This window comes from Falco punctatus (genome assembly GCF_963210335.1).
Source record: "Falco punctatus genome assembly, chromosome: 14".
NCBI lineage: Eukaryota > Metazoa > Chordata > Aves > Falconiformes > Falconidae > Falco > Falco punctatus.
In genome coordinates this window covers 17,804,975-17,831,785 of record NC_137594.1, presented here as the reverse complement: position 1 = coordinate 17,831,785, position 26,811 = coordinate 17,804,975, and the positions used below count along the sequence as shown (strand labels likewise).

Here is a 26,811-nt window from a genome sequence, read left to right as displayed (position 1 = left end):
GATAGTTTGCTCTGCGGATGGTGGGTACCATAGTGTGGCACTGATCTGGCCAGTGGCCTCTGGATGCTGCTGAAAAATAACTGGTAACAAGGCAGCGAGGGGAAAGGTGGGACTCGGTGTAATTGATTGGAAATGCCTACAAAGAGAGAGCAGTTCCAGGGGGTTTGCTGTCATCCTCCCGGCTGGTGTAGGTCAGTGAGTGAGAAGAAGAGCGTTACTAACCAGGCGTTCAGCTGGCTGACGTTGTGATGGGTGTTGGGATCGGGATGGAGTATGGGGCACTAACTCGTGAGGGCTGGCCTGATGGTATTGTGGTCCTTACTGTGCACTGCAAAAGCAGGTGTTCAAGCCTATGGAGATTCAGGTGATACTGATTTGGCATGTATTTAGATGTAAAAATCTGATTAAAATTCATAATTTTAATTACAGAAAAATTATAAACACTAATAAAAGCCCAGCTGAAATCAAACCGGTCTGTCTCTCCCACAGGCACCAACGGCCTCTGTCGGCCTTTGAGCCCAGAGATAAGCTAACACTATCTGTGACCCACCAAGGGACCATTTCTAGTTGCCGGCATCCTGACTCTGCCTTGTTCTTCTTGGATTCAATGACTCTTAAGCACGTGCTTAAAGTTAAGCTCCTTATGAAGTATGTTCCTGTGTAGGAAACATAATTAAGATTTAAGAACAGTAGAAAAACCTGTAACTGCTCATAATCCACCTCATCTTCCTCCAGTCCTTGGAAACAGAAATAATGAGAATTCCCAAAGGATTTCTGTTTTAGTTTTATTTTGGTTTTTGGTTCTGTTAAGGATTTCACTTTATAAAAGCAAGTTTCTAAAAAAGTTTGTTAAGGAGGTTTTTGTTAAAACCGAAGCAGCAGATTAAATAGGTGACTTCATGAAAAGCTGAACCAAGTCGCTATTATTCTTGGTGATTAATTACAGTCTGGGATGTTTAAGTGCTGATAACTGCACCTGTTTCTTTAAAACATCCCCCTGGGCTTCCTGTGTGGAAAAGCATGGGGTGAGCGGCTGATCCTCTGCAGCTCAAGGCAAATATTGCTGTGACTGAGATTTGCTGGTCAGGTACTGAAAGAAACTGAGTCCTTGGAGCAGAGTAGATAGAAGATTCCTCTGTGAATTAAACAGCACTTGGATAAAGATTCATTAACCCATTACGGTATCATATATAGCATTTCCATCCTACGGTTTTAGCTTAGTGCCAGTGGGGTTTTAGCCATGTCCTCTTGAAATCAGTTGTAAAGCTCACTGTGGCTTTGGTGCTACTGGACTAAATCCTGACAGAGCAGCTTCAATACTTTTATAAAGTAAAATAATTATTATAACTCAGAGCTGTGCTTAAACACCTGCTGTAAGCAAGGTGAAGGCAGTTTTGACTTGGTGCCCAGTGCAGTCCTGTTTAGCTCTGCAGCCCTGCATGAGTGATTGTGAGCAATACTGAGCTTGGGGAAAATTCGGGGATGCAGCTGGTGTTGAAAGGGTTGATATTGTTTCCCCTTGAAGTATGAGTCCGTTCATGTATCTGTGAGTGCGCTGCCTTTCTGCACCTCCGCAATTAAGCAGCTAGTCATTACAAAAAACCAACGCTGCCTCCACCCTCCCAGTAGCTGGTTAGAAAGCAAAACCAGTCTGGGGTTTTTTGTCTTCACATAGTGGCGGGATTAGATTCTCTTCCCTACTTCTTTTCCCACTTTTGGTCCATATACAGCTCTTCAAAGCAAAACAGGTTTGCTTAAAAAAAGCCAACCCAGCGGCATAAACCAAAACCAACTGTGTTCATTGAAGTGTTTTGTACATCATAGCTGCTACTTACCATTCTTATTCATCTGGCGTTTATAGAGAAAGCCTGCCTTGATATCTTGAAGGCACTTTTAATGAGTACACATCTTGAATTTTCCAACTGCTTTTAGATTGAAAATGATTTCCTTTCTATTTGTCACAGAATCATGTTTTACATTTTAAAAGGTTCTTGCACACCTCCCTGGCACCTGGATTGTAAGTGATTATTGGCTATTGTAGTTTGAAAATGAAAGTTGGTAGAATTTACTTCAGGCCTGTTCAACTAAATAAAAAGTTAACTTCTACTTAAAAAAAAAAAAAAAAAAAAAAAAAAAAAGCAGCACGTAGCTACTGTGCTCTCAGCTGAAGACCTGCTCTGATATGTTCATGAGAGAGGTTAAATCCTGCCCTCCTTGTCTGTAAAGCACCTGTACCGGCCATCCCATTGCTCTTGCAGAACAGATGATCGAATGGTCGGACTCCTCCTGGCAGGGAGCTAAAACTTTATGCGGGGTCAAAGGATGAACTGGTCAAGCTCATCAAGGAAAATCCATTCAGGTTTATTCAATGCAAAGACACCACTTCTGGTTTGAGAAGCCCCCTAGATAAAATTTATTGGAGACTTTAAGGCAAGCTGGGAAAATACCACGTTGTGCCTGTTTGTGCTTACCCTCATCCCAGAGCAGCTGGCGTTGGACACTGGAGAACGGGCTGGGCAAACTTTTGCTGTGCCTATTTTTAGGTTGTGTGTTGAAAGGACTAATTTTAAAACCACTGCAAAGGTTAGTCTGGCTTTGGGAAGTTTCAGAATGGGGAAAGCAAAGCCCAGTTTCACAAGCAAACTCTATAGGCAAAATCTGTGATAATGGGAGTCTGAGTGAGTGGGGGGAAAATTTTACGACATTGAGTTGTTAGTCTCTTCCAAGCCTTAAGCCTAATTGCCGAGCATTGAACAGTAACTACTCACTGCCTTTCTTTATGAAACTAAGTATGTTAGGAGTATTCCTTGATTTTATTTTTCAAATATTACTAAAGTTGAGTACGCTCAGCTTTGGCCTAATCCTGCTCTGCCAAACTGGCTGAGTAACTCCGGGTTTCGATGGGAACAGATGGAGGCTCCTGCCTGTAAGACCATGGCTGATGTTTTATCATCGCTAATCTTTACCGACTTTACTGACCGTCACGATTCAGTATAAGAAAACAGTGCATATTTTGGTCATAACCTTGTAAAACCTCCACTTGCATTTCAAAATATTTGGAGTGAAGAGGAGTAATGAACTTTCACTACCCACATTAAATAGATAATTAAGAATATGAATATTAGGAAGCTCGGTTTAAAGAGCTACTGATTGATTGGCTGCGAGTTACTGTGAATGGAGTCTGCAAGAAAGAAAATGGGATTACAATTTAAAGATTACAATTAAATGGGTCAGAATTTGTAGCATTTCCCATTCTCATTACATTTGCAGGAATAAAGCACTTCCGTCTCACAATTTAGCAATTACTAAATAGGGGAAAAGAGATTTATCTTTTCTGCTTTTAATTATTTTGATGACCATACAATGCCAGAAAGCAGCCAAAACCACTGTTATTTTTTAATGTAGGTTGATGACATGGTTTACTGTCTGGGCAAACGTGGCATTGAGTGGTAAGGACCATGTCCCGTGGGTGGCATAAGATGAAAATCTTGCTTCCGAGGTTTAACAAAACGAAGCAAGAAATCTGCTGGAGAGCAGCACGCTTCCCACGGTGAGCCCCGGGGAGTGCAAATCCTTCCGGCATCGCAGGGGTGACATAGCTGAGGACCGTTGGCTTTCTGTGGTGTGGTTGCCCGCACTCGGAGCACTTTTCAAGTGTTCCCACTCCAAATCCAGTTGGGCGGCTCTGTGGTCAGACCGCTAATAGTGGCCTGTGAAAGGATTCCTTGAAATGGGAGGCTTGGCAGACTCCTGGCAGTTCTCCAGGCTCGAGCAATTTAATGCTGATGCCTGACGCCTAGGATCTAACATACAGTCTGCTCAGTGTTCATATTTAAGGACAAATTTGCAGACAGGGAGCAGAGAAATGACTTGTTTTTTAGCTAGCTATCACATATGGCTGTTCAGTTTTTGTGTGAGGTCTTTACAGAAAGATCTAAGGCTTGTTTTCCAAAACTCACCAGCAGCGAATATGATGGCAGCTCTTATTAGGAAACAAACACAGCTCTATTTATGCAGAAAAGCTGTCTGTTCATTAATGATCTTATGTAGGTAATAGCTAGCAGTAGTGATGGTAATTCATTGCTTGGAACACATTTACCCAAATACTTGTATTTATTTTCAGAGAAGATGACATATACTGACTTGTTCAATACCGATATAAAGAAATATCTGTTGTGTTTTACAGAACAACTGGCTTTATTCTCTCTTTTCCTTTGTCCCTTGAGCTTTAGAGTATGACTATTTAATTAAAGATTGAATGAGAGACCAAGTTTAATTTTTTCTAAACAATAAACTCCAACATATTCAACAATGTCTCATGCCTTCCTGGCATTTTGACGTACGCCTGCAGCAGAGAGTCTATTGAATTTGGTATGTGACTAAAATCTAACAAAGAACGCTGTCTACTGAACTCTAAATCTGCTTGGTTAAATCATTCAGTGTGCTGTACAAGTTATACAGCTGAAACTGAAAATAAGCAGAGCCCTTACAAAACACAGCCAAGAAGAAGCTTAGCTAAAATTCTCAAGACACGACTTAGGAGCTTTGTGGTTGTTTTGGCAGTACAAAACACGCTGAAATTGTTACTTTATATGAATTCACCTTATTGCTTTTTCTTGCTACTTAATACTACTAATCACTACTTAAATTAAGGCTCGGAGAAATGTGTTTGGTTAGATCCTTGCAACCCATTGCCACAATGATTGCTATTTGCGTAACTACATTATTGCAGTAAGAACCCTGTCCGACCAGGACATGGAATTGGCTCAGCATTGACATCCATACAGTTAGACAATACATCCTTCTTGTGCAGGATGTAAAAAAAAAATAATAAAAATCCCTCTACTGAAAAATAAAAACCGTCTTTTGCATCTCCAATACATCTGTCTGTCAGACCGTACTCTGCAGGGGAGATGCTTCCATGTATTAGCACATTGTAAATAATAAATAAAAATAACAATAAGACTGTACATTTTCACATTTAAATGACAAATAAAGAAAATAGGAAGCACCACTCACTGCACATTGAGAGATCTATAAAGACTGCATTTCATGCTAGATAGGGCCTAGAGGAATGGGTGGAAGAAGCTGAGAATACTCTCAGAAATCTGTTGAAATGCTGTTTGTTATAAATCCTGTGCTAAGGAGTCAGCTTTGGTCCAACTCTGTTGAAAGCAGTGATTGGAAATAAAAAGTGAGGATATTTATGAGCTTTTTAATACAATAATCTGAAGCCATGTTAAATCTAAATGACCTGTTCCACATGGAGATTGCACCCTGAATTATATTGGGGCAGTTATAATGAAAATAGCAGGTGTCCTATTGCTTTTTGGTCAATTACCATAGTTAATGATTGAAGCAATTTTTTTATTACAATTTAATTACCCAAGATTGTTCAGCTCACTTGCAGCATCTGTTTTTCTGCAAGGGCCTACTTTTGAACCCAATTTTTTATACAAGTAGGTCACCTAGAGCACAAAGAGCTTGATCGAGCACTGTGCATGTGAGCTGCAGACAGAAGGCTGGGGGATGAGCCACGAGGTCAGGGACTGCATTCTCCCGTGTTTCAGCCTGGCACTATTGCATCCACCTCAGAGCTGAAGTCTTCCCACCTCCTCGCTTTTTGCCAGAGCATGTTTCTCAGCTCCACGTTTCTCAGCGCCATGTTTCTTTCCACCAGTGACTGTGACCACCAGCAGCAGAATGATGGGATTGATATAAATATGGTCTCTGGTTTCAGGCTGTGACTTCTGTACACGTGCAAAGTCAGTGAGCTTAACTGTGAAAGGAGTTCCTCTTCAGTGCTTTCCCTGGATCTTTCCCAAAGTTAAGTACTTTGTCCTGACTCCGCTTTCTGTTGCTGTACCACAGCTGAAATGCTGGAGCAGTACCATTAGCCTGAGCACTCTCAGCCTGGTGGGATCTTGCCCAAACACAAGGCACCCAGCTCTTACAACTGGGATGTTAGGATACCACGAGAGTGCTTCACTGCACTGTATCACCTTGGCATTGTCCTTGCAAAATGTCCTTATGGCTCACCGTGCAGTAAATACCTGTGGTACTGAGATGTGCTCCTGCCACCAGAAGACATCAGCTTGATAAATGCTTTGAGTAAAACGAGTAAAACTCTACGGCCAGACGAGGTAACCACGGTGATCCATTCTAGCCTTAAAACCTATTATCTTAATTTTCATTTATCCTAAGGCCATTTTACCACCCTTAAGCAATATAAATGGACCTTAAGTTTTGAATGTTTATATCCCTTTTGAGGTATCTTTATGTTGCCAGAGTGATGCCTCAGTAACCTTTGTGTGAATGAGAATGAGGAGCTGCCAGTGCCTCAGTTGCTATGTTGGATGTAGGTGCAGGGGTTTTGCAGTTGGTTTTGCTCGCTTCTGTGGTCTTCCTTGTCTGGTCAGTACATGCAGACTGTTTGGGAGTCCTTGGTTTAATATTTTATTACCATTGATTCATGTAACTTTGCTTATGCCTTTTGTGCCGGGGGTTGACTAACTAGTGACATAACCAACAGATCCATTCGCCTCCAGCATAGTGCTCAAATCAGGGTGTACACATTTCCCAGATGTGATGTGAAATCATACCTACCTGTGGAGAAGTGAAAAGAAAACAAAAAGGGCATCTAAAATGGTCTGGGCTATAAGCTTGGAAGAGTCCTCATGGCCCACAGCTGGACATCAGATTTCTCTGTAGAACACAGGTCAGTCTCAGCTGGTGCAAATCTGGGTGGCACCAGGAGCTCAGTGTGGAAGTAGAAAGCTTGACCTAAGGGGTACCTGTTAATGTTACTGTGGTTGTGTCTCCAAGATTGGGTTTTCTGTGTTAAAACCTGCAGTAGGATGGCCCTGATGAGCAACACACGCATGCGCACTCTAGTAGCAGCCTCATCTTCCTTACGGTCTAAGCATGATCTAATAATAAACAAAAGTTCATGGTGGGTGCTTGGATTAGAGGAACATCTGCTCACTAATCTGTTTCTAAACTGCATAGTGGCTCTTCCACATAAATTTTTCACTTGGATGAAAAGATAGTAAAAAAAAACCCAACAAAACACCCACAAAAAAAACCCCAAAAAAACAAAACACCAAAAAAACCCCAAACCAAACCAAAAGAGAAATTGAGATGCTCCAGATTCCTGCTGGACAAACACTGGCTTTTGGTGCTTGCTGGAGCAGAGCCCGCTGCTCCCCGCACGGAGCCCTCATGCAGCTAACATCCACCCAGCTGCCTCTGAGGGAGAGGGGCTCTCTCTGTTTCACTGGGTATTGAATGCAGCATTACAAGCCTTGACTTATGGCAGGAGAAAAGCAGACACCCGAGGACAGATTCTTCTGTTGCACAATTCCATGGCTGAGAAATGTGCCGGGGAATGCAGAATTATGGCTGAGTCTTTTTCCAGCTTTCCTTCTTGTTTTCTTCATGGCACAGTAAGAATTGTGACGGCTGGAAGTGAGAAAGAATGGAGCTTTGCTGCAGCCCAGACTAATCAGCCTTCAGCAATTATTGTAAGAAGTGACAACTGGTCCTTTTAATAGATCTGTCAGAAGTCTGTGGACTTGGTCTGAGTATCTGTCACAATTGTTCTCCTAGTCCCAAAAAGCTCCCGGGGGTCTCTGGATGGTAGATACCTCCAAGATCTTCCCACCTGCAAATCCATAACTGCAGCTACTCCCTGCAAATGTCCAACCCACCGCCCTGCCTCCTCAGCACAAGGAAGAGCAAAGTGGGACAAGCTAAGCTTCGAGCTACGCAAAGATCACTGTTCATTTTCAACCCCAGAGTAGAAGCTGTTCAAAGTAAACAGCACGGAATACTTCTGTTGGGTTTGGGTTGTTTGGTTCTTTTTAATTTTTGTTTTGAAATATGGGAACTGTCAGCGGGTCTGTGCTAGGGTATATCCCTGCATTGGGGGCAGGCGGGTGCAGCACGGTCTGTCCACCCCAGTTTGAAGATGGGTGTGTGGTCCTGTGCTGACCCTGCTCCAAGCAGGATGCAGGTCTCAGCAGACCAGGAGTATTGATCACAGCAGCACCCAGCCCTGTCGCACAAGTGCTTTAATGAGGCAACAGGCTCTTTAGAGCTTATTGCTTTGGATTACACCATGTCGCCTTCTGTTACACTGCGTGAAGCCCTAAGCTGGGCTGACATGGTGTAACTCAGGAGACCTTGATGTGGAATGACATTACATGATGCAGTGTGTGAGAAAATCAAAGTTTGTCTCTCCTGGCATCATGTAGCCCCTCCCCGTTTCCGCAGGGACCGTGTGGTCCAGCTTCCAGCAGGTGATCGGCGGGGAAGGTGTTTGGAAAAACTGGGATGTTTTCATCAAGCAATTTAAAATCTCATTAGAAAATTTTCATGAAGTGATAATGCAGTGGAAATATTAGCCTTATTAATCCAATATGAAAGTCACTCTCATGACAGAGAAAAGTGCCAATAAAAGCCTTTCATTTCGTACAGGCTAATGGCACACGCACCAGTGTGCTCTTAATGAAACAATACAGAATTTTAATCTCCCAGAATCAGTTCAAAGCTTTGGAATACAGTGAATTAGTACCAATGGAAACAGTTTTAAAGGTTCATTTTTACCTTCGTAACAGCTGCCAGTACTTGCTCAAATCAAGAATCATTTGGTTTAAAAAAAAACCACAAAACTAAACAAAACCCCAAGAACTTTTCATTTAAGCCTGACAGGCAGAAGAGTTTTGTGTTGTTGTATAGCTCCAGATAAAAGCAGCATCTAGAACTGCGTTTCAGTTGCCAGGACGACTAACCACTGCCACACAGCCCTGCTGACTGCAACGGGGAGATCGAACCCTGTGTGATGGATCAGCTCAACCATCAGCCCTGGTAGCAAAATGAAAGAGCAGGGTTATGGTGATGTCTGGACTGTGTTCATATTTGGCCAATGCTTGATCTGAAAAGAAAAAAAAAAAAGACGGCCACCATCTATTTCTAATTTCATCTTCAGATGCTAAAGCTTTTTGTAAGGAGATGAATCGCAAAATATATCCAGTTGTTTGTATGTTTTGCAAGCCACCGGCTTTCCTCTTGCTCAGCCATTTTCCTCATGGTATCAAATCTGCTTTGTAGAATACATCAACTAAAACCCGTCTGAAATCAGAGACCCTGCCCCACCGTGTGACTGATTGCAGGGGACAGAGGGAATAGGTGCAGGGCAGCGCTTGCCCTTCTCCCATCTCCCAGCTGGTCCCATCCTGGTGGGTCACAGCAAGGTGGACCAGCCCTGTCAACATATAGATGAACCCCCTGTGCCACAGCATGCTCGTTCACGCTGTCCCTACTGCAGATGTCGTGCCATAAACTCAAGCTCATATACAAGCAGACACTTTGAGGAAGGTATAATAAAATCAACTGTGATTCCAGGCTGAGACCTGTGTCCTCTCCACAAAAGCAGCATCAGCTGGTGCTGAGGCACGGTGCAGAGCCGTGCTGGGTCTGAGGTGGGGTCAGTAATTAATTCCAGCAGTGGGTACTTACTTACAGATGCGGACTAGTTTATGCACCATGAATTTAATTAGGTGGTGGTTTCTCTTTACTATTTTGTCAATTAGTGCGAGCACAAAGTGGTTTGTAAAAAGATCAATAGGGTGGGGGTTTAATTACTTAGAGAACATTATTTAGGTTATTTATCCCATGGTCAGCCAGGTGGACTGTGTTTATAAAAGGGACTTGGAAGTTACAGGGCTGCTGTTGCTGCAGCCCTGGTGGGGTTGGTAGATTGCTCATTGTGTAAGGGATGCTGCTCATGTCAGTAAGTGCTCTGCAGTTTTAGCAAGAGAGGTATAGGTAAATGCTTCCTAGAGGTAATCAGTTTCTTTAGTTTCATACTGCATAAAGAGTTTCTGACTTTAAAGACTCTTTTCATGAATGGGAAAATATGAAATCAATTCCATTTATCTGAATGAATCTTTCAGCAAGCTCAGGGTTTAGTATGGGGGCACTGCAGGCAAAATGTAACAAATGCAGCAGCATAAAAATGATTAAAACATGATGAGCAAGGTTATAGAGATAAAAATGAGAGGGAAAGAGTTGGAAAAGTGAGAACAAGAAATCTGTGTGATACTAAAGGTTTTGTCTATTTTTCATGTTTATTTCTGTGTTCATAATTTTTTGGTCCATCATCGATCACTGTCAATTTGAAAAAGTGCTGTACTTAGGGTCATTTATCTAGGGCTATTGGAGGCTAAAATTATGCGGTTTCAGTCAAATATACATGAATAAAGACTGTCATTTCTGATTAATGACATGTGACTTCAGTGTCTCACAGAATCATCTTGCCATCCAAGCTTTACAAAAAGGTTATTATGTAAGGCCTTTTCCATAATATATCTACTTTTCCTCCAAGAACATTGCAGAAGCCATTTTGCTCACATTAAAATCACTGATGATATCCCTTATTATGCCGCTGGTAGTTGCTTCACAGTTTTTGAGGTTGCCAGAATAAGTACATTTTTGTGGGACTTGAAATTGCATTACTGAGGATGGTTACCAAGCTTGTGGGTTTGGTGCTGTTTCATAGTTTGCTTTTTATTTTAGTTATAAGAGAAGGCCTCGTCTTTTATTGGGGGAAAAAAATACCCATATAAAACACTAATCTCATGCAATGTATTCAAAAAAACACCACACATGGCATTTCAGCATTAATTACTGTTTTTCATGATTCACCATTTCCCTTATCTCCCCCTGCATAATGCAGCCCTTGCACGCGTTTGCCTAAGGAAGGGGAATGGGTGAGAATTTAGAAACTTAAGGAAAATGTCACAACAGGAGAGAAAGGGGGAAAGGAGGGGAGAGGTGCCTGTGCCAGGGGCTGCAAGAACTTCCCCGCAGCCAGGTTGTGCATACGTTAGTGCTCGCAGGGAAAGTCTCATGGCTGCCTCCGAAGCAGCGCCGGGAAGCACAGACCGCAGCGTGCCATATGTTCTGTTACAGCCTCTCAGCTACTTCGCACTCCTGCAAGCGGACTGCATATAGCAACCATCATACGGGCTGTCTCCTTTCAAAGCTGGTTTTTTCAATCCAGGACAGATCATCCCTCTCACAGGAAAGCTTTGCTTCCAGGGGAAAGAGGGAGCTCCTCTGCTGTTTCACCTCCCGTTGCTTGTGGCAGGGTTTGTGGTCTGGCCAGAGACCTTGGGGTGCTGCAGGAAGCCCCCTGTCCTGCTCTGTCACTGCAAGGTCCCCTCTCTTCAGCTCTTCCTAACAGCCACGTTAGTGGCTGCAGCCCTCCAAATGCCCATTTCCGCACTAGATGTGATGGTGGTTAGGCTGCAGCTGTATTTATTAGCCATCATAACCTTTTTTTTTCCCCTGGTACTGTTGGTGGTAACAAGTCCTGCTCCATCAAAATGTAAGGGTTTCTCTGAAGTCTGGTTCTCACATAGAAATCTGGATTTCTTTTTTTTTTTCCTTTTCCCCGAATGCTGTTAGCAAGACACACTTCTTCACTCAGGCAGCCATAAAACAGAATAAAGTGTGGTGAAGGCCAGGCATGTCAGAGGAACAGGGGCACTTGCTGAGAGCAGAGTTGCCCATAGAGCTGAGCAGGCAGTAATGCAACTCCTACCCCAGGTCCTCCTTTAAAATCACCCTTTTACTCCCCTGGGTCCTTAGAGAAAAAGTCCAATGAGCAAATATTCCTGCCAAACACCCGTCCCCGGCCCTTCTTTTCTCTGTAGATCCCATCCATATGACTTGATACCAGCAAATTAGATGGTCCCAGGTGCTCTGTATTTGGGCTTGCATTTTCTGAAAAAAGAGTTTTCTGGTCTTGCCTGAAGCCTTTAATGGCAAAGCCCAGCAAAGCTGCGGGGTGACCTTTGCTGGGAGGGGGCAGGTTGTGCAGAAGTCCCAGGTCTGCTGCTGCACCTCTCCCAGGCCTGGGACTTCACACTGGCACTATTTGCTAACTGTGCCAAAGCTGGCCATATAGCTCTGTGTGCCTCTGCACACAGTAATAACAGACTTGGGATAATCTAGTAGAAAGGCCTAACAGCTGGGTGAATCGATATTTATCATATTGTGTCAGAACAGAGCTATGGGTCCAGACTCTCCCCTTGAAGCCTTCTAGTTTTACTACTTATTGCTCTTTTACTATGGTTTCTACATCTGGAATTTGTAATCCTTATGAATTCTGTACAGTCAATGAGAGGAATGGCAATGATAAGGGGTTTAAAAACTAACACCTGGAAAATTATTTTAAAAAACATAATATTTCCCTAAGGAGTATCATTTTTTGTATTTCTCAGGAAGATTAGGGTAGAATTTTGTCTTGCTGTGTAGGTGCACCACACATTTTACACTGTTACTTTTCCATTTTGTTTGTTCAGATTACTGTGACTTTGTTGGGAATATCCTTTGACACAAATGGAAACACATCTTTCAAATAAATGTTGAGATAGACAGAGCACTCCTTGGGAACTGGATTTCCAGCCCCATGAGATGCCATTGTTGGTAACTGTGCTATGAACTGGGTACTGCCCCTTGGGAAAATGGTTCCTGGTTCATGACAAAAAACACATTGGAAGAAGCAAGCAGCTGTGGGATTGGGTGTGTTTGAAGCCCACAGCATCTCCAGGAGGCTCTGCTAGCTAATCTCTTAGTTGCTTTTTGGTTTCTAGATGTTTCTTTTGTAAAAGCCTTCTGTTATTCTGCTTCCTGAAATGCTTGAGAAGTTGCTGAGATGCCCAGTTTCATTTCTCCCTCCCAACACAACTGAAGGTTCAAGTATTATCCCTGTATGTTGCAAATTTTGATCATTATTCAAATGGTCAAACAGATCAGGTTTAAAGGAAACTTCCCTAAAATGAACCACCCTTTGTTCGAAAGTAAGCTCTTGTTTTTTTCCATTTCTTTGGCATTTGTTGTTCACGATACTGTTAGTAGGGAGAGACCGGTGTGTTTGGCTGTGATAATTTACGTAGTGTTTAGTGGTTAAGAGTTGCAGTCATGGTCAATGAGCTAATTCAGTAATCTCTCACCTTCTGCTAAGCCGTGTGTTACAGAGCCGTGTTGGTACAGGTCTGAAACGGCTGCAGAAGGTGGTGGTGGGAAGTGTTGTCCTGCTAGGATACGGCAGCAGCTCCAGGGGTGGGCATGCTTTCTGAGAGATCTGCTATGTAGTAACTGCCTCGAGACCTTGGATGCACTTAAATTTATGACTGTGGTTCTTGTGAATTAGCCTATGTGACGTATGTAGAATCAAAATATGTTAGTATACGTATATGCTTATTAATGTCCGTGAAATGTATGCGCACAAGCACACACACACGTATCATGTCTATTATATGCAGTAGTGTTCAGTTACTAGCAGTACTAACAGATACATTTACCTACTGCAAGAAAAGGTAGCGCTCAGAAAGTGAAGGTCTTGCTAGGAAAATAAATTACATGAAGGAGGGCAAAATAAGAACACAAGGAAAAAAACAAGATCACAGGCCAAAGGAAAAAGATTTTGGGTGATCAATAGACAACAACAGTAAGAGTAGTGAGGAATGCACAAATCCCATTTGCATTGCATAGTGCAGTGCTGTCCTATTTTATGCTATTTTTTCTCTGCAAATCAAATGGTATCCAGAATCATGGCATGATATAGTTCAATCAACTCTCATCCATTATGTTTAAAGACCACAGCACAGGGCATCTGTAATATAGGACTGTACATATTTCTTGTGGTTCTGATACTATTAAAGCTACTTAAGTGTCATGACGTGTTTATTTATGAGATCATCAAAGCCACTTAATAACTTTCTCTTGGTTACTTGTTTACATCTGTGTAATACAGAGCCAGATTGTGCAGCCCACAGTCACATCAGTGAGCACTTACTCATGCAAGTTGTGCCACTGACATAAGGGTTTCACAATCTGGCCCATAATGTATCAAAACACATGAGGCCAAGATCTTATCACTTACAATCATGTAAATCTGGCTTTAATCCATTTAAGCTCCAAGTTAGGTACCTAGATATAAATCAGTGAAATTTTGTTGGCTTCAAGATTTGATTCAGTGAAGCTACTCTGATTATGCTGGGAAGATCAGGCCCATTAGATTTGCAATTTAGAAATGCATTTGCTCCACTGCATGTATAAACGTTACGAAAGCTGAAATTAACATCACCTCAAAAAAGATTATTTTCAACACTGGCTATTTAAAATATCTCTTTGCACAATATAAACAGAGAGAATTATGTCAGAGTTAGAAGCGAGAAGGTTTAAGAGTCACATATGTCTTAACCTTTACACTGGCTATGAGTACATCAGTTCCTACAAGATGAACTGCATTATAAAGTAAATAGATCTGCTTTAAAGAAAGGTCAGGACACATGTTCTGCTAAAATCTAATTTCAGTCTATTGCCCTATAACCTACTGCTCTCTCGAATACAACAGATATAATAGTAAAGAGCCTGCATTTAATTATCTGTGATATAAAGCCTCCTTATTCTCCTGAGAATATTCACAAGAATAATAGAAGGTATTCGCAAAATACAGTATTTACTTTTGTATACTGAGCTCATTGTTTTAACTGTCCTTCCTGCTTTCTGGCAATATTATTCTAGCACCTTTTATAGCCTTAATCCAATGTTATATTACTTTTATGCCCTGAAAGACTAGATTGTTTTACAGATCTAAGCAAACTGTATCCCATACTGTTAGCTGGCGGTAGGCTCCTGCGAGCTTGTTAAGAGCAAGCTTTGGCCATCATGCTTATACATTAACTGTTTGCTGCTGCCTGTTTCTAAGATGAATTACATTAGGATTCAGTAGCTGAATAATAACATTAATTTTGCCTGATACAAGCCAGAAGAACTTTAAAGTGAAGGATACTTGCTGCAATCTCAGTGTTAGCCTGGCAGGAAAACAGCTAAAGATAATGTGTAGGCTTACATAAAAGAATAATTAAGATGAGCTTAGTCATGTTGTAACTGATGTGCCATGCAGTCCTAAATCAACATGTCACTTAGGAAGGAGATGGATGGTAAGTTGGCTTTTAACGGTGATCATTCAGGCACCTGTCTGAAATCTTTAAACAATTTTCAGGAAACAAAAGTGAAATACACCTGTCTAGGGCTCAGATCTGAACGAGGAAAATTCTGTCTCAGGTTTGACACTGCATATGTCATTGCAAACAGGCATGTTCAAACTATATTCTGAACTGATATCGACTGGCCTGATTACTAAATAAGAGTGACTCCACCAAAATACAACAGCTGAGGGTCAGGCCTGACCTGGCCAGAGCAATCCATCTCACCTGGGTCCCAGGAAAGACTCTCCTGGAGGATGCTTTGAAAGTAAATGCTTCCTAAGAATTAGCATTTTAGCAGAGTATAAGAGGTTTCTAATTTGATTTTTGCAGATGTGTAAGGATCGATTCCCTATAGTTTGATTCCAGAAAATGACCAAGCTGACCACATTCACAGCGTGCTTCTGCCTTTGCTCCTCCATCCATCACCCACTCCACTATATTAAGATGATGGTTCAACGTGTAGGTGAATTAAAACTTCATGTATTTATCCATGTACTTCCCTGGAGTCTTTCCCGTGGAAGACAGTGATAGCCATTTAAGGTCATCGTTTGGAGCTCACCCTTCCCATTGAAGTCCAGAGTGTTCTGTGCAAAGGAAGAAAATGATAGGAAAGGAAAAAAAAGGAAAAGGAAGGAAAGGAAACAGGATGGTTCCTAAAGCTGTGTCAGGAAAATGAATAGCCTGAATTCCTACATCTGTGAGTAGCTTGGGAACTGGATTGGAAATGCCTATGAAATTTTTATGGAAAAAAGATGTGACATCCTCTTTTCTTATGAAATGTCTTACTCTGTTATTGCCTTGTTGGAACATGCTGCTTTGGTAGAGTTTGTGGCAGGAGCTCCTTCCTTGTAAGAAGCACATTGCTTTTGGTATTATTGTGAAGCTGATGTTACATCAATGAAGGTCCTTCCTTCCATCTGCCAACCGCCCAGTAGCTGAAACACATGGAAGGTCTTGCAAGAACCAGATGATTAAATGTTTAGCCATAGGCCCTTCCAGACACTGCATGGTGATGAGCTCAATACCACTCTGAATCTTTCAAGGGAGAAAAAAAAATAATAAATCACAATATAGTAAATACTTACTTTACGTCAACTGCTTCAGTCTTGCTGCTTATAGATTTCCTGGCCACGTATCTCCAAAAGACCTCCACACCTGGTGCAAAGCCACAGCACAAAACGAGTTACTGGGCCACAGGTAAGTACAGTTATTTTGGGGTATTTATTTATTTATTTATTTTTATCTTGTTTCTTTCAGGAATCACCACAGGGCCTACTTTTAGTCTGGGATTGCTCTAGCACGACTCCTTTGTGGAGGAAAAGGGCTGAGATGACCCACTGGGGGGGCTCTGAGCGACCTCCCTTGTGGGCATTTTCTTGCCTTGTTTGACAAGTCCGTAGAACTGTTGCAATCTCATGCACTTTAGAAGTATAAAAGATGTTAAGGCATATGACTGTGCTGGTGAAGCTGGTTTAATCGTACCCAAAGGAGAATAATAAATTCCACCTAGAAGCAAGAAAAATGCCTCTAATTCTCCTTTAGGGAGCATCTATATAACTAACTTTCCTATTCCAGTGCAGTGAGACCTAGCAGTCTCTGCAGAGACTCCTGGTTTTACTGTTTCAAGTTTTCTTAGAAACCGTAATACTTCCACACAGGAGAGTTCCTTCTGGGGCATTAGAATACAGATCCCTAGGACCTCTCTTCCATTTCTTGCAATATTAATGGTAATTACCAAGAATGATTAACAGGTTCAGTGCTTATTAGCCTTACTTTTTAGAATTCTGAAACAAATATTTTTTTCTTCCACTTGTAACTGATCATTTTAATTTCCCTTCTTTGTCTGTAATAAAAATTGACGTTAAAGGATGCCTGAGGCAGTGTAATGAGAAAATGAAATTAGTTTTTCAGTTGACTGGTCAAAAGCATTTTATACATGATAATAAACAGTTTATTTTACTCTTTTGCTTATGACATAATAAATGATAAAAACATTTTCTTGAAATAGATATTGCCCACTTTGCTACAGAGAGCTCAAGCTGGGATCTTTTCCATTCATGGGCTCATATAACAGCTCTGAGGAATGTCTGCCACCTTGATTTGCTTTTCTTAACCTTTTTTGGGTCATAAACAACAGTGGGTCTCCACACTCAGAATGACCAAAAATTTAGGGCTTTTTTCTTCCTCCTTGAAAACCTTGCTCAGAAACGCAGGGTCAATTACACTGTGTAACCTACGAGTAAATCTGTGTCAAGGCATTTCTGAAGAGTGGCTCAGAGTTTTATATAGTATCCTTCAAGCCAAACCACACCCTGTATTTAAACCAAATCATGCTGTTTCATTTGCAAACTTTTAAGCAACAGAGGGAGCCTGAGCAGGAGCACCGCACAGCCATGCAATCCCACTGCACTGGATGAACCCATTTCTTCCCCCCTGCCTTTAAATTTGGGGATGTGGGGAGGGAAATTGGGGTTGTTCATGGTCTGCATAAATTCTTGATTGTCAAACTAGGCACTGGTTTCTGAGGCCATATCGAGAATATTTGCAGCTAAGGGGGAAAACAAGACAGTTGCTCAGGGTTCAGTGGGAGTCTGTGACCACTTGGGGATTTGGCCCATTTCAGCTGCCTGCCCCTGCACTCATATTTCATGTCAATTGTAAAAGTCTTTTCTTCACAGAAGCTCTTTCTGAAGTGAGCATATGAGACTCCTTGAATTGTTTAGATTGTTTTAGATTGATTATAGAGACTTCTTCAAAGCAAGCAATCAAAATAGGCTAGTGGTGAGATGAACACATAACATATTGATGAATGTAGTTACATATATGAAATGGGCAAGAAAAAGAGAGAAAAGCTGTGTTTCTTGCATCTGATTCTTACAGTTCTTGACAGCTCAAACTCCCACATGCTTGAATAGTTCAATACTGGATTAGTGTGATGCCTGCGTGGCGGATCCTGTGGGGCATAGACTCAGCAAGAAACACATCATTCAGGATTTTGGGGACAGCTTGTAAACTGTCCAACACTACTGGCAATCCCACTCCAATCAAAATCAAACTGGAAGATGGAATGAGTGTGGGGGGAAGAGATGCTGTCTTATTTTATGTTCCCATAATTCATGTTCTAAATTGCGATTAGCCCATTTCTGTAGAATAGTAACAATGAAAGATTTAGTTGCAAAATAATACAAACCTCATTGAGCAAGCTAGAGCATGCTTAATTATGAAAGAAAGAAGGAAATGCAGAACGGACGTGTAAGGACTAAACTTAAATCCTGATTTTTTTAAATTTCTTTGTTATTTCTTTGTTTTAATTGAAGCCCATAGCAAAACTGCCATTATATTTAATAAAGTCAGGGGGTTACCTATTAATATCAGGGCCTGATTTTTTTCTGTGATTAGGGAAAAGGAAAATTCTCACTAGAGCACGTGCACAACTTGTTTGTAAGTGGCAATTAATTGTGTTGAGGTATACCCTTTCGCCGAAAAAAAACCCAACCCAAACCCCATTGTTAAAAAAACCCAAACAATGAACAACTGCACCAGTAATATTAATGTTCCTGTTAACATGTTAATGGCACCACTTTTAGTATGTGCTAAGCTAGTTTTCACTAGAATAATCAAGATTTAGGAACAAATAACCTGTTTGCTCATTCCTACTCATGTATATTTTCCCATTGACATTATTAGGAGTGTTCATGAAAGTGAAGATTGTATTTTTGGTAAGACTAGCCAAAGGTAAGAAATGCTGCATCTATATGGTGAGTGAAAATCTTAAAATAAAATGTGGATATGGGTATGTGTTAGAAACAGAGACCTGACACTCTGGTGCTCATGAATACTTTTTTGTTTGTTTGTTTGCAAACAAACCCAAGCATAATGCAATAGGTGGGAGATGAACATCAAGGTTCAGAATGAAGAATGGCGTAAGTTTATGTTGGAAAGACTCCTCTAGTGGTTCCTGAGGGCAGACCTGCTGTGCCAAGGGTGGGTTTTTTTGGCAGTTGTTTTGAATCTGTCCTCAAAAACCTCAGTGGAGAGAGCTGTTGTGTCTTGCACTGCTCAAGGGGCTGCCCAGTGGTCCCCACCATAACTGTCACTTGATTCCTTACCTCTCTGCTAATGTCTTCTACAAACTTTTGAACACTACTGCTGATCTCCCTTCAGTTTTCTCTCTCTCCTTTCTGCTAAACAGTGCAAGTTTAGCTTAATTTTTCTTCCTCAAGTGAGTGGCATTCAAACCCAGCTCAGGAGCCACTTCTCAGCAGGATACCGTAAGGATAATTAAACAGCAGAAATGATTAACAAGGAATACAGCAATGTGTCAATTTTTTAACACCCTTAAATCACAGCATATCTGCTGGTACAAATGTAGGCTACTTGGATGGATTATCTGGTGTGATTCGGTGGCATCAGCTCTGCGTACAATTACAAAACTTGTTTGGAAACATGAGCTATGGATATTTCACAACTTCTAGGAAGCAACTTACTCGCTATCCAGGTAACTGTGTCACTCTTCATCTATGTGTACATCAGGGAACCCCAGGAACATGAAAAGAAATGTGACCATTACATCCAAGGTCCATTTTCCCTGCTGAATAATGGATATTCCAGCTTTCAGTGCATCCCTGCTGGGAAGGGGTTGTGCAGAGTCTGAACATTGCTGCACTTCCCCAGCTCTAAATCCAAACCTGAAAGGGTGTCTCCTTTCTTGGCACCAGCACAGACCTAGAGATGGTGAAGGAGAGCGGGAATGAAATTTCAAATCAACCTAATGCAGTAAAACAGATTACCTAACTTATACATTGAAATTTACTCCATCAAACTACAAATTAATTATCTTTTGTCATTCCAGATGTATTTCCTGAGAGTGATCTAATTTTGGAGGTGGTGAATACTCCCTCTTAAATTTCTCAAGATTACATCATTATCTAGGGATTTCCTTCAGATACCCAGAAAACATTTTAGCAAACATGAATCCATATAGAGCTATAATTAAGAGTGATTGTTCCACAGACAGTTCTTTTTTCTCCAGTGGTGAAAACTGAGTGAACTTCTGAGGAAAACATCATTCACACTAAGTATTCTTTGCTTTTATAAGACCTTAAATAAACTCTAAATTCCTGAAGGTTGGTTAGTTGGTTGGTTTTCTATGCAAAAAAATGCAGTTGTTTCCTAATTTTCCTGAAGATATGCAAATTGATATGTTAGCTTAAATAGCATCTATCTCTGCTTAGCATTTGATGCCAAAATTTCATTTTAGAGGTATTATCCCCAAAATACTTCATTTAGTTCAAGTGCTTGTCATGTTAGATGAGAAATGGAGTTAAGAATTTCACCTGGCTGCCCCTTCATGGGGTGTGCAGAAGAGGTCATGATATCTTCCACGTATCTCTGACTTTCAATAATTTTCCAGGAAGCCCAAGGACAAGCAGAGTGACCTCCCTTTTATTTTACAATTCAATTATAGAACACAGAAATGTGGGAGGGAAAAAAAATCAAACTTTTTTTTGGAGAGGAAGCAACCACTTTCGGCACTCAGCATTGCTTCTCCCGTTCCGGCTCAGCCCCCACTCACGTGCAGTGTCCATATGGATGAGGTTTATGGGTATATATGCTCTTCTAACATATCAAAATATTTACCTTGTGCATTTCAGTACAACGTCATAAATTTTACTAACCTCCCATTCTCAGTAAGTGCCAGCTGTCTTTGGGTTTCCAAGGCACTCAGTTCTGATAAGTGAGCTCTTGTGTTAGCACTGTGACGGTCAAAGGTCTGTGTCAGGTCAGGACCTCTGCTCTGTGGGAGAGATAAACTGATTTAAAACTACCAGAGGAAACAAGTAAAGGGAAAAATGGAATTTATAAAGCTTATGAAATGTCATGAGACATGTTGCAGCCTTTTGGACAAATGCTGAATGCAGTTAACCTGGAGGAAAAAGGGGAAGATCAAAAGATCACCTACTAAGAGAAAATAGACCCGGTGCTAAGGATGAGTGGGACATAATGAGATCTTTTTTAGCTGCATCAGCAATGATCCTTCGATTTTCCTGTAAGAGACTGGAAAGGTATAATTAGGACCTTTTTTTTCCCTCTACAGATTCAGCTTGTGAGCTTTATTTAGTACAATAAAAATTCCATGTAAATAAACGCATCATCATTAATTTGAGTTCACAGTATAACATTTGTTAATATTTGTCTTTTTTTGGTTAAGTGGATAAATCACATAACTATTAAATATGCAAGATATAAACCACAGTCAATTAAATGATAGCTAAGGTACTCTGGCAGACCTGATTAAATTGGTGTGTTATTAGGATTACATACCCAACATCCATGTAACAACATCTCGGCTATGTGCTGTGAAATTGAAAAAGAAGTTTGCTGGAGTTCTGGCCACCCAGACGTGGCTCCCATGTGTTGGATACAAACCCTGAACCTTTGGACTGTCTCGTCCAAATGAGTCCTGCAAGTCACCCCACCTGCCTACAAAGGTGAGCTGCACCTTCTTGTATTTATTTGTACCAACTGCCACTAAGGGAAACAGCAGGAGACCTGGCTTGGAAGGAGCTTAGGTGCAGATATCCCCCTTTCCTCATCCAAAGGTTGTGTCCCTGGGGAGGCTCTCATTGGAGTCAGGAAAAAGGCAACAGCCGTTGAAATGGGTGCCTGCTGCATTTTAGAGCAGGATTTAGCCCTGGACATTCAAGGGTTCACAAGCACGAACACCACTTCACCTCTTCTCTGGTTTCCCAAATAGGAAGCAGAAATGTAACTTTTAAAATCTTTAATCAAATCCTGTAGGAAAGACTCATGCTGAAAACATTTTTTTCCAACAGTCAAATCTGGCATAATATTACATGTGTCACAGCAGAATTAGTATTATCTCTTCTCAAATTCTTTTCCTAAGGTTTCTTGATGTGAACAAGTTCAGGTGTTAGGGGAAAAATGAACTATTTAAGAAAATGTAACTAAATTGGGGATCAATTTCAAAGCAGATCAGAAATAAATTTATTTTATTCATCATAATAATAAATGACTACTGCCTTTTTCAGTTTTGCATTTTGAGGCATCTGTTAACATCAGCAGGAAGAGTTATAATGCTATGTAGTAAATCGTTCTTGTGGGGTTCCCGTCCACTCCTAAAACTGGATTGAAATAAGATTATTCTTTTTCCTTGTCTTTTCCCAATAAAATCTTGCATATTTGAATTAGTAGGAGACCGATTCGGCAAAATCTAAACTAAATAAAATTTAAAGAAAATGCTTGGGTTTGAAGTTGTAACGACTCAGTGAAATCGAGAGTTGTTCAGTCTTCCAGGATTTTCTGAGATGTTCTTGCATGGTATTACAAACTTCGCAGACTTTAGTTTTGAATGAACACAAAAGATTTTGATTTGGTCTTTTGCTTTCCTGTAAGATGTTTGCACAGGAATAGAATCGCTGGGAAACACATCCCAAGAATTGCATAACTCACCATTTCTAAAGCAGATACAAGGCTCTCACAGTTGCAGCGTCTCCCCAGGTAACCACGCATGGATGGCTTTTGTTTCTGCTCTGCCAGTCTTTCCAGCATATACAAAGTAAAACTGCATTATCTTGGCACTTCCTATTTTAATTTCTGCATGGCTAGATTGCTTTTCTCCTCCATTTTTGTTAAGAAGGGCTGGAATGGTGCAGAGTTTTGCTAAGCTTTGCCAGGAGATGTTTCTGGCCTATCAAGAAAATTGGGCAAAAGCATGATCAGACAAGTGTGCACATTTGCCATCTTGCTCTGCTCTTGCGGTGCTGACTCCTTTGTCAGGGATAATAACATCAGGGAGATGACCTTGTGAGGTAAACCACACATTTATTTAGTCTCTAAGCTCTGCTAGCATGTTGGTTGAAGTATGATCTTTGTCAAGCCCAGAGATGTAATTACCCTGAGAGTTAATGCTAATTGGTTTATTGAGTTTAATTGGATATCATTAAAAACACTGTCTTATGCAGGAATGAAGACAATATTCTTCTGAAGGAAGAATGATGATTGTTACTTTGTCATTTGTACACAACCTTATTTTTGCAGCAGTATTTCACATGAACAAGGCCTACCACTGAGGACATTTTATTTTTACTTCTGCCTACTAGTCTCAACCTTTTTCAAAGTTTTGGCTGAAGAACTTGATAAAATGTTTGATGATATCACTAAGGTTAATTACAATTTCAGCTATGGCAAGAGACATGTTGTAAATGATTTAAAGAATAATAAAACTATAGAGGTCAAAAGAGCTGATAAAGGAGGTTTCAGTCATCATAATGAATAATGAGTTAAAATAATTAGCCAGTTTTAGTGATGATAACCAGAAATTAACATGTGATCTCACTAAAGAGTTTCAACCGCTCTTAGATGGGATTTCTGATAAGGTTTTGAAAAAGGGGCAGCTTATAATTAATAAGGGTATTTTTTGCCATTGCTAGGACTGCAACTCAGTGTGGTATATATTACTTAAGGAAACAGAAGTTTAGGTGGTCCTAGGTAGAGTTTTTGCTTTGGAGGTGGAAAGTAGGAAAATGACAACATTTACGCTCATTTATTTGTAAGTAAGATACGTCTTAAAATAACAATCCTTTCTTCGGGGCCAGAGTTAAAAAAAGTTTATTTCCTAAAAGAACAGGAAAATCTTGGACATATGCTCAGTTTTGGCTGGGGAATTGAAATTCTGGGGAACTGTCCACAAATTCCAACTTTTTTGTGCCACTTAGATTTCCAAAAAGAACCCATTTTTTATTCTCCCCCTCTAATATTAAAAGGGATAGAGTGATCTGGACTTCCTTCTGTTTATGTCATTACAGATGTGATAGGTCTTGACCAGAGTCCCATACCCCACTGTTTGGCAAATAACATGCACCTGGTTGCGATGGGGATGACACCAGTAGCTTCTCTTTGATCACTGGCTAAATCCCAACACAGGTCATGCCGATTTCAAGTCATCTTCAGCCCTTTGCAAGTAAAACTTTGCAGAACTGGGTCCAAGTGCAGTAACGCATAGAAAATGGGGTATATTGAGCTTTCCAGTTATTCAGAATATATAAAGTTATAGCATAATAAAGATAAGGATTGCAGAGTGTAAACCCTTTATAAAACTTAACTTAAACTTCATACTTAATATTAAAAATTATTTGTATTTCATTCCTCTCTAAGGCCTGTCTAGCTGGTTCCCTTTAGTGTCTCTGACTTGTGGTTACTAAGGCAACTCCAGTATTTGAGAAAGGAATACAATATAAAAATATTTGTTATTTACTTAAATTTAAAGGCATTTCTTATGTAAAGATTTTTAATATTAAAGATACTTAATGTATTATAAAATGTGTTGTATAAAACTTCAATTACAAAAAATGTGATAAATTCTGGTTTGTTTTTTTTATATTTAAACTAGAGACATCATTAAACACATTTTCTCCCAGATACATAAGTAAAAGCCAATATTTAATAGCAAAATTTAACATGAATTTTAAAAGCATTTGTGGGGCAATGCTTTTGCCTCTTATTCACTTCATCAGCCACACATAACCCACTATCCTAAGACAGATGCTGATATGACTGTCCTTTATCAGCCATCAGTTTGAGATGGACAAAGCCCATGCTGTGAGAGTGGCTGTGTGAAGCTGCCCCTCTGCCACAATCAGATTTTTGCAGGTGGACCCAATAGAGTTGCTATTGAAGTCAGCTGAGTCTTATTTTATTTTTGACTTTAGCTAAGTTTGGCTGATGGGAAGTTATAAAGAGGTTCATTGTAAAGCAGCAGTAAGAATTTCACTGTTAAGCTTGTTTTCCTGTTTACTAGCTGGAAGTCGGAAGGATTTGAAACTCATCCAGGGATTTGAAACTTCAGCAGTTTTTCTTCTGCTGATATATTTCAGCCAGACAAAGAAAAATTTCAGGCTGTATTATGACCTTAATTCCTCCATATAACCCATTATCTGCTCATTATTGAGCTATAATAAACATGGAGTCCTTCAAGGACTTTTTCCTCCCTAAATCACTCTAAGAATGAAAGATAGAAATGTTGAATCAAGGACATATTGTCAAATGGAATCATTTCAGGGTAAGCAGAGTTTTCTTTGAATTACGGCTGGCATCTTGGATAGATGGGTGTACTTCAAAAAAAAGGAAAGTCTGAAGTTTCTATCTAAGAGTGAGCTTAAAGGGGGTTCCCATCAGTCATTAACTGTTGTGTTTTTGTTTTTTTTTATCTGTATCTTATAGCAAAACTAGCCGTAACAGCATTGTATGATTTTCTGGATAATGTGTGGTATGATAAATGAGACTACACAAGTTAAGTGGGTGTGTATGACCAGCAGCAAAGAAGTAACATAAATAAATGAAAGTTAATTAAAATGTTAGCAAATATAAATAATCCAAGGTTAGTGAACATTGTTTCATTTTAAATTAATAAATATGCAAAGGTATGGTTTATAATTAAAGCTATAATTTATCTTCATGCTCTGCTTGTTTAATAACAGTGGTAACATAATGTTACATGCAGAAATGTAGTAATAGATTTGTTTAGCACTGACATTATAAACAAATGTCTCAGTCTATTTATTCTAAGTTATGGTACAGATTCTTTTCACATGCATCTGATAGCCTTTAAACCATTTAAAATGAACTACATTAATGTAATCTAATCTTGATACTGAACATAACATTTCAGTTTGAATTATCCAGAATCCATGATCCATTTTATTACTCACAAAGCACTTTATACATTTATGATAATGGCAAACCTCGCTCTGTTATTTAAATCCCATTTCAGATGGGATATTTTTTTTATTATTTTATTTTTTTAAAACATTTTTGGTAGTAAAATACAAATAAAGAAAAGTCAATGCTCAGTAAGGCCCTTAACAAAGCAAACAATTCAGCTTTTTATGACATTAGCAAATAATAAAGAAAAGATCTGACATTTACACTTGATGAAATTTTATGCTATAACAGAGGTGAAGAAAATGGAATGGAAATCACACATGATAAAACCTGTCCATGAAATTCAGACGGGTCTTAAAAATAACCACTGCTAAATATTTTGAGAGCTCTCTTACTTTATTGAGGTCCATATTATTTTACTGGAAAAAAAATCTGTCCTTAAAAGTCAGTTCTTCAATGCATGCAAATACTACTCTATTTAGTTGGGAGTCATTCTGGTAAAATAATGATGAGTGACTTCAGGCAATTTATTAATGTAAGGAAGAAGGCAAGGTAACATGATACAGAAATATTCAAACACGTTTGTAGGAATTAGAATAGATTTGATGTAGTAGTCACAAGAATTGGATTTAGTTTTCCTGCAAACTTCTGGTAAATGTTCTTGGAATTTGCATTTATTCAACTTGATTTTGAACTCAAAATATCATATATATATAATTGGTCTAGATTTTTCAACTCATGTGCCCACGGTACCTTCTGGTGTTAGAATATTACACGTGATGCTAGGAGCAGTTACACGTATTATCTTATTGCAGTGAAATTTATTTACAGTTAGTTCATCCCTTCCCATAGATGAGATCACTCACGTGCATAAAAATAGCGCACACAAGACCTGAACCTGAGGTGAGCAGCTACTAGCACCTTCCTTTAAATAATAAACTAAATTGATTAAATATCAGATTTATTTGACTGGGATTTGAAGGCATCTTTACTACTTTGCATACTTAGCAAAGCATACTTTGTTAGCATCATGACGACAGAGTTGCAGAATCAGGCAACCAGT

The 26,811-nt window shown here is 40.0% G+C and overlaps 1 protein-coding gene across 3 annotated transcripts in view; it reads left to right on the top strand.

The window, feature by feature from the left end:
- The window catches only part of TOX3 (TOX high mobility group box family member 3), a 489,533-nt gene that overhangs the window by 86,780 nt on the left and 375,942 nt on the right, over nucleotides 1-26,811 (top strand). Inside the window, exon 8 of one of the 3 annotated variants that reach the window (XM_080364727.1) lies at nucleotides 1-26,811. This exon is cut by the window's left edge and continues 10,217 nt beyond it; it is cut by the window's right edge and continues 35,680 nt beyond it. The exons of the other annotated variants lie outside the window; for them this stretch is intronic. The gene's annotated coding sequence lies outside the window, so the exon portion shown is untranslated. 3 annotated transcript variants of the gene reach the window in all.